Below are 7452 nucleotides of genomic sequence, written 5' to 3' on the forward strand. Positions count from 1 at the left end.
GTTTATGAATGTTTGGGCAATTTTTAAGGTCGATGGTTTTTCTAGGATAGTTTGTCACACGCAATCATATATTTCGCTACACATAACTAACATTCCATCATGAGGCAATAATAATATGTAATGTAGTTTATGATAGGCTTCTATGGGTAGTTATTTGTGCCTGGCTTGGTACCGCTTCTGTCGCAGATCCACCACATGCCCCGGTCGGGGTAGTGCTTTCAACAGACGAATTTCACCCCAGAAGGCCAACCCGCAAGTGCAAGCCAAGGGGGCATGCAGGCGAGAGGGATCTAGTGGGCGAGCGATTGGGTTTGGGACGGGTGTACTACTAGCGAAAGTGCCGAGTGGACAACATTCGAAGCGTATGCACCCCCCGGTTGGCGATGGGTATCCTTAGTCCCAACTCCCGAGATGAAACACCAAGGGAGCCAAGATTCGTTATGCGGTTCTGTCCGTTCACATTAATATGCTGATTTTCAGGTCGTCCCAACTTGATGGGGAAATAAACGCGGGGTAGGATCGTTTCACCCTTCGGCTATTTTGATTACCTACAAGCAAGAGTATTTACTTCACTATCCCCAGTGGAGTCGCCACTGTGAGGGGGTCGAAAAAGCACGAGGCTAATGCGTGACCTCGTCCCTCGTGGGTGTGACGCTTCTTTTTTGTCAAATCAAATGTAATTGGATTCCCTGTGAGTTTACACCCAATTGACTAGTAATATAGGAGTCGCCATTCAGTTTTTAACGACAATGAGAAAAACTGACAAAACCCGGTTATCGTGACATAAAGGGAGTGCAATTATGTTTGACCACGACGGCCGTAGGTTCCCTTGTGATCCCTGGTGGTGGGGATCGCTCAACGTACACCCGCAGGGTAGAGATTGAGGGTTCGGGGGACTGTAACTACCGAGAGGAGTACTCGCTCTTCGATAACTCCAGAGGCAGGATATCCTTACTAGCTCAGCATAAATAATTGAAGGGACATGCGTTAACTATTAAACTAATCTGAGTTGATTTTAATAATATGCAACATATAGTACTAGATCGAGCGCGATTATCTGATTTAGATTGTTTTAAGGGACCTAGCATGATAATCCAATTTCCCAAAAATATCATATTTATTAACCGTGATCGAACAATCAGATTTTAGTTAGTTTAACAGTTCATAAAAGGGCGAGGAAAGCAATTAAACCATGGAAAAGGGACACATTACGACGCACCCTTGAGAGGTGCGTCACGGTTCTCAGAAAACTAACCACTTTGACTTTGCTATTTCTCCTTTTATTTAACGAATCTCAAATTATGGGACAGGATACGTTCTGTTCGATTTATGGATCGATTGCGACAGAACGCGTGATCAGTTTTGCAGCGTGAGGCTTAGGCTTAGGGGTTTAGAGTCAATACTCAGAATATAATTGTGTGTTGTGTGTTTCACGTCGAACTTAAGGCCCTATTTATAGAAAAGAGTTTGTGGAAAGATAGAATTGCAGAACTCTAATACACGAGGAATTAGGAAAAAACATGTACCAGGTATTTTCAGCGCCCAGGCCTGGGCGCCGAAGATTTCGGCGCCCAGAGCCAGGCGTTGAAAATAGGATCTGGGCTGTTTTTCTTAGTCAGATTCGGATTCCTAGAATCCGGAGTATTTGAGATTTAATTGAGTCTTTTAGTGCGTATTAACCTTGTGACGGGATGCGTCTGGGCCCGTTACGAACTCTAAGCTCGTTAGGATTTTAATTAATACGTGACTCTTACTTTCGAATCATATTAGGAATAGGATTCTCTCGCAATTTCTATCTCATTTAGGATTTATGTTGGAGTGCAACACCTAATTCTGACAGGTTTCTATCTTTTATGACTTGCCGTTTTTAACAACTACCCATTACGGCAGTTACTATTTTTAGCAGGTTTCCATAAATAGCAGGTTTCGGGTGAAATGAAAAGGGGTAATGAGATTCGTTATTTTATAGGAGATGCGTTGTCAAGTGGAGATTTAAGTTTTCATCATCGAACCTTCCCTTTCGGGAATGGGGACAAAAGTAGGTGTCTACACAAAGAAAGAAGGAAATTGAGAGTGATGGAAAATAGGGACGTATCTAGCCTCTATATATAGCTGAACGCATCAAGTGACATCCTGATCCCATTCGGAAACGCGTTGAGAAATTCGAAAGTCAAAATTCGCCAGGAAAGGACTTTCGGCGCCCGAAGCTGGGCGCCGAAATAATTAACGCCCAGCCTTGGGCGCCGAAAATGCAGCCCAAGGCCCAGATTTCACAAAACGCGGAGCAGGAAAAGACTTAAAACCGTGTTGCTAGACACGAGGCCCTATGTACAATTAAGATCAAGCCCAAAAGCACCTTTAAGCTCACAAATAGCAAAAATGAATGGTAAAACTTGGTCGAAACTTAGACTTGTCTCAAGAAACATATATGTACACTTTTCAAAACAAATTCAAAAAATATCAAGGTCATTCTTTGAAACACCAAAAAATGTTGTTAAGTCGTTGGTTTCTCAAATAAAAAGTGTTTGTCTGTCAAAGGATTAAATCGGGCCAAGCTAAACCGAATGATATTAAACTTTGTCACCCGAAGACTGAAGTCGCACCCCATGACTTTGCCAAAGTAGCACATCACTATGAAAGGTCGCTCGCACATACGAGCTCGACCCCAAACATGATTAAAAGACGTTATGAAGTATGCGAAAAATGACCACCAAAGCCCGAGTGCTCGCGAAAAGTATACTCCAACAGAGAGCGCGCAATCCAAATCACATTCCAGGGCTGCGCTATACGCCGTCCCATGTTTGGATGATCTCAAAAGAACAGGTTCGACCTCAGAAAAGGGTCGTCATTGACATTTGTACATGGTCCTCTGATCAAAGACCAAGTAGTGGCAAAAATCGAGCCATAAAGACTAGCTCAAAACCACGAAAGCAGACGGTCACAAGACAAAGGTCCGTCTGAACACGTTGTCAGCCCACGTTCAGGTTACAACTACATTCGAGCATCCCTCGGAAGAATTCGCTCTTGCAAGAATGAACAAAAGAAATTCTCAAAAAAAGAAATCACAATGAACAAAAAATAGAGACTTGCCCACCTCAATCAGGCAAGATCGCGCCGCGAACCACGCAAGTTCCAAATTAAAGAAAAAACGAATTCAGGGATGTCCACCCTTAGCGGACGGGGCTCGCCCACCTTCAGCGGGCGGGGTCTGCGTCACTAGCCGCGCAGGTCCTCAGTTTTCCAAAAATGAAAATTTTAAAGTTAAAAAAAAACAGGCTCGCCATCTTCAGCCGGCGGGGTCTACGTCACAAGCCGCGTAGGTCCTTATTTTCAAATTTCAAAAACAAGATTCGTCCACTTTTTCGGACGGGGTGTCCACCCTTAGCGGACAGGTTCACCATCTTTAGCCGGCGGGGTCTACGTCACAAGCCGCATAGGTCCTTATTTTCAAATTTCAAAACAAGATTCGTCCACTTTTTCGGACGGGGCGTCCACCCTTAGCGGACAGGCTCGCCATCTTTAGCCGGCGGGGTCTACGTCACAAGCCGCGTAGGTCCTTAATCGCTGCAGCGATAACTTTTTCTGGTTTTCCCTTTTCCAAAAATTAAAAGGATTGGTTTTCCGTTTTTTCCAAAAAAGAGCGATGTGCTGGATTTTCCTTCGTTTTACGTCCCATAAAAACAAGGGGGTTTTCTCGTTTAGCTAGCCCTGAAAATGAGAATCTTTAAAAACATTTTTACCTCGTGGTTGGGCTTGGCCAGGCCAATTACACTTTATAGCTTTGATTTCAAAAACATCTGTAGCTACTCCCAATGACAAAGTGAGGGAGTTTCTACGCACCTTTAGATCCTTCCAATGACAAAGTGAGGAAGTTTCTATACTATCCGTTGACAAATCCCAATGACACGTGAGGGATATGTCGACACTTCAAGTGATGACCCTTAAGTCAAATGTTATCACTCGGGGGCTCGTGAGACCCTCGCAAAAGAAGGTCACCATGACTTGTGTGGCGCACTCCGTCTAATACTTTGACCATCGTCTTACTCCAAGACTCAGTCAAAGTGGGGGCTAACTGTAGACACCTACTTTTGTCCCCATTCCCGAAAGGGAAGGTTCGATGATGAAAACGTAAATCTCCACTTGACAACGCATCTCCTATAAAATAACGAATCTCAATTCCCCTTTTCATTTCACCAGAAACCTGCTATTTATAAGAACCTGCTATTTATGGAAACCTGCTAAAAATAGTAACTGCCGTAATGGGTAGTTGTTAAAAGTGGCAAGTCATAAAAGATAGAAACCTGTCAGAATTAGGTGTTGCACTCCAACATAAATCCTAAATGAGATAGAAATTGCGAGAGAATCCTATTCCTAATACGATTCGAAAATAAGAGTTACGTATTAATTAAAATCCTAACGAGCCTAGAGTTCGTAACGGGCCCAGACGCATCCCGTCACAAGTTTAATACGCACTAAAAGACTCAATTAAATCTCAAATACTCCGGATTCTAGGAATCCGAATCTGACTAAGAAAAACTGCCCAGATCCTATTTTCAACGCCTGGCTCTGGGCGCCGAAATCTTCGGCGCCCAGGCCTGGGCGCTGAAAATACCTGGTACGTGTTTTCTCCTAATTCCTCGTGGATTAGAGTTCTGCAATTATATCTTTCCACGAACTCTTTTCTATAAATAGGGCCTTAAGTTCGACGTGAAAAGGACACAACACACAATTATTATTCTGAGTATTGACTCTAAACCCCTAAGCCTAAGCCTCACGCTGCAAAATTGATCACGCGTTCTGTCGCAATCGATCCATAAATCGAACAGAACGTATCCCGTCCCATAATTTGAGATTCGTTAAATAAAAGGAGAAATAGCAAAGTCAAAGTGATTAGTTTTCTGAGAACCGTGACGCACCTCTCAAGGGTGTGTCGTAATGTGTCCCTTTTCCATGGTTTAATTGCTTTCCTCGCCCTTTTATGAACTGTTAAACTAACTAAATCTGATTGCTCGATCACGCCTAATAAATATGATATTTTTGGGAAATTGGATTATCATGCTAGGTCCCTTAAAATCTAAATCAGATAATCGCGCTCGATCTAGTACTATATGTTGCATATTGATAAAATCAACTCAGATTAGTTTAATAGTTAACACATGTCCCTTCAATTATTTATGCTGAACTAGTAAGGATATCCTGCCTCTGGAGTTATCGAAGAGCGAGTACTCCTCTCGGTAGTTACAGTCCCCCGAACCCTCAATCTCTACCCTACGGGTGTACGTTGAGCGATCCCCACCACCAGGGATCACAAGGGAACCTACGACCGTCGTGGTCAAACATAATTGCACTCCCTTTATGTCACGATAACCGGGTTTTGTCAGTTTTTCTCATTGTCGTTAAAAACTGAATGGCGACTCCTATATTACTAGTCAATTGGGTGTAAACTCACAGGAAATCCAATTACACTTGATTTGACAAAAAGAAGCGTCACACCCACGAGGGACGAGGTCACGCATTAGCCTCGTGATTTTTCGACCCCCTCACATTGTCATTTTGGAAACGAATCTCCAAAAGGACATTATTTCGAGCAAACAAACATTATGTTCTCAAAATTTGTGGTAGAAACAATACCTTTGTGTCTCATTTGAATAAATCACAATGAAACATATATCTATACTTGGGCCTTAGTTTGTCGAATAACAAACACTAGGCTCCCATTGAGTTTGGCAACTCTCTAGATATATATTATCGAAAAGATATTCTGAAATTACTTTTCAATAGCTTTGACGAATTTGTTTTAGTTTGGTGGTAGTTGAGCATTTTGTTTAGAAATTATAGGAAAATTATTTATGATTCATCATTGATCGAATCAAGTACTAATTGACTTCGATCATTCCAACTTAGATATGACATATCTTATGGAGCTAGATCGTGAAATTACAACACACAATCATTGATGATCATTCTTAGTATAAGTAATCAACAACATGATCTAACCTAGATCTTTATGATTTCTTGCCAAGTGGATTTTATACTTCTGAATCTTTGAACTAGCCAGACAGATTCAAACTTATATCACATTTGAGTAAATAAACCTATATTCACTCAAGTCCATGTGAAATAATAAAGTCATAAAATCTTTCTTTAGCTTTGTACTCTATTGTCTAGGCGTTCTAACAATAGTTCATATCCTTTGTTACTTTCAACAAGTAAGACTAGTTTGTCTTGAATTGATCTAGAAATCAACCAACTTTCAAAAGTCCATTAAAATAGAGCTTTAGAATGTTAACTTGTTGACATGGTCTAAGCAACAATGCTAAAGGTTTGTGGAACTCAAATCAAGAGATTGATTTGAACCTATTAAAGTTCTTATTGTTAAAGATTTGTTTGTTTTAATCAAGCATATAGACTCAACTCGTAAATGACCATTTCATCCAAATAAACAAACAAACATTGTTTTTGTTTTTCTTGAATGTGAGTCTTTATGTGTTTGAAACAGAAATTTAGGTATGCTGATTATGGAACAAAATAGCCATTAAGTTCCAGCCTTGGAAGGACTTAAAACAAACTAGATGACCCTACAACTAATGTAGCATTGCCATGCTTCATTTCCCACTTGTAGGTCATTAGTGTAGCCTAGCTTCCATTGTTTGAGTTATTACCAAAGTAAGAACCTCAAGCGGTATGTGATACCAAGGAAGTTTGCTTGCTAGGACACTTCTCTTTAAACACAAACTTTTAGGTAGAAACGGAATCGTAAATTCCTTTCATTTGTTCCTTGTTTCCTATTTCTTGTACCCTTTCTTATAGTCTAAGAATTGAATTCTCTAGTGTTGACTTTTATACTTTGTTTAGACATGTCCAATGTCACTCCAACAAAGTTCTTACCATTTTATTTATGTTGAATATTTTGTTTCAACTAGATGATCTTACCAGAAGCTTCTACAGTTCTCTAAGCATCGATCTATTCGAATGTCTAGGGACTAGACTCATTCGAGAATTAAATGGAAAAAGATATTAGGTTGTTAACCATTGGTAAAGCTGAGCGTTTAAACTCAATGCTTTATGATCTCAAAACTACATTGTATTTTGAATTCACAAGCACCAATCGGTTTGCCATTCGACTTTGATACTCGAAAAAAACCATAAAAGTCGCTAAAAGAAACGTACATTTTAAATCGCTCATTCTCTCATTTCCGTGAATCGTTCTTGGATTCACTACCAATCGAGGAAATTTATTGTTACCCTTCTAAAAGGATTTACTGCAGTGCAAGATATTTAGTTATAAACAATAATTAAAACATACATTGAAGCATGCAAAGTCTAAACATTTATCATGAGTAACAACTTGAAATTTAAAGCAATCATGCAATTTAAACAAGTTATTGGCATTTTATTCGAATTTATTGTTCCGACAGGTGTGAATAAAATGATTCCAAGACCCTAAAAACC

This window comes from Spinacia oleracea, chromosome 1, assembly GCF_020520425.1.
Source record: "Spinacia oleracea cultivar Varoflay chromosome 1, BTI_SOV_V1, whole genome shotgun sequence".
Taxonomy (NCBI): Eukaryota; Viridiplantae; Streptophyta; class Magnoliopsida; order Caryophyllales; family Amaranthaceae; genus Spinacia; species Spinacia oleracea.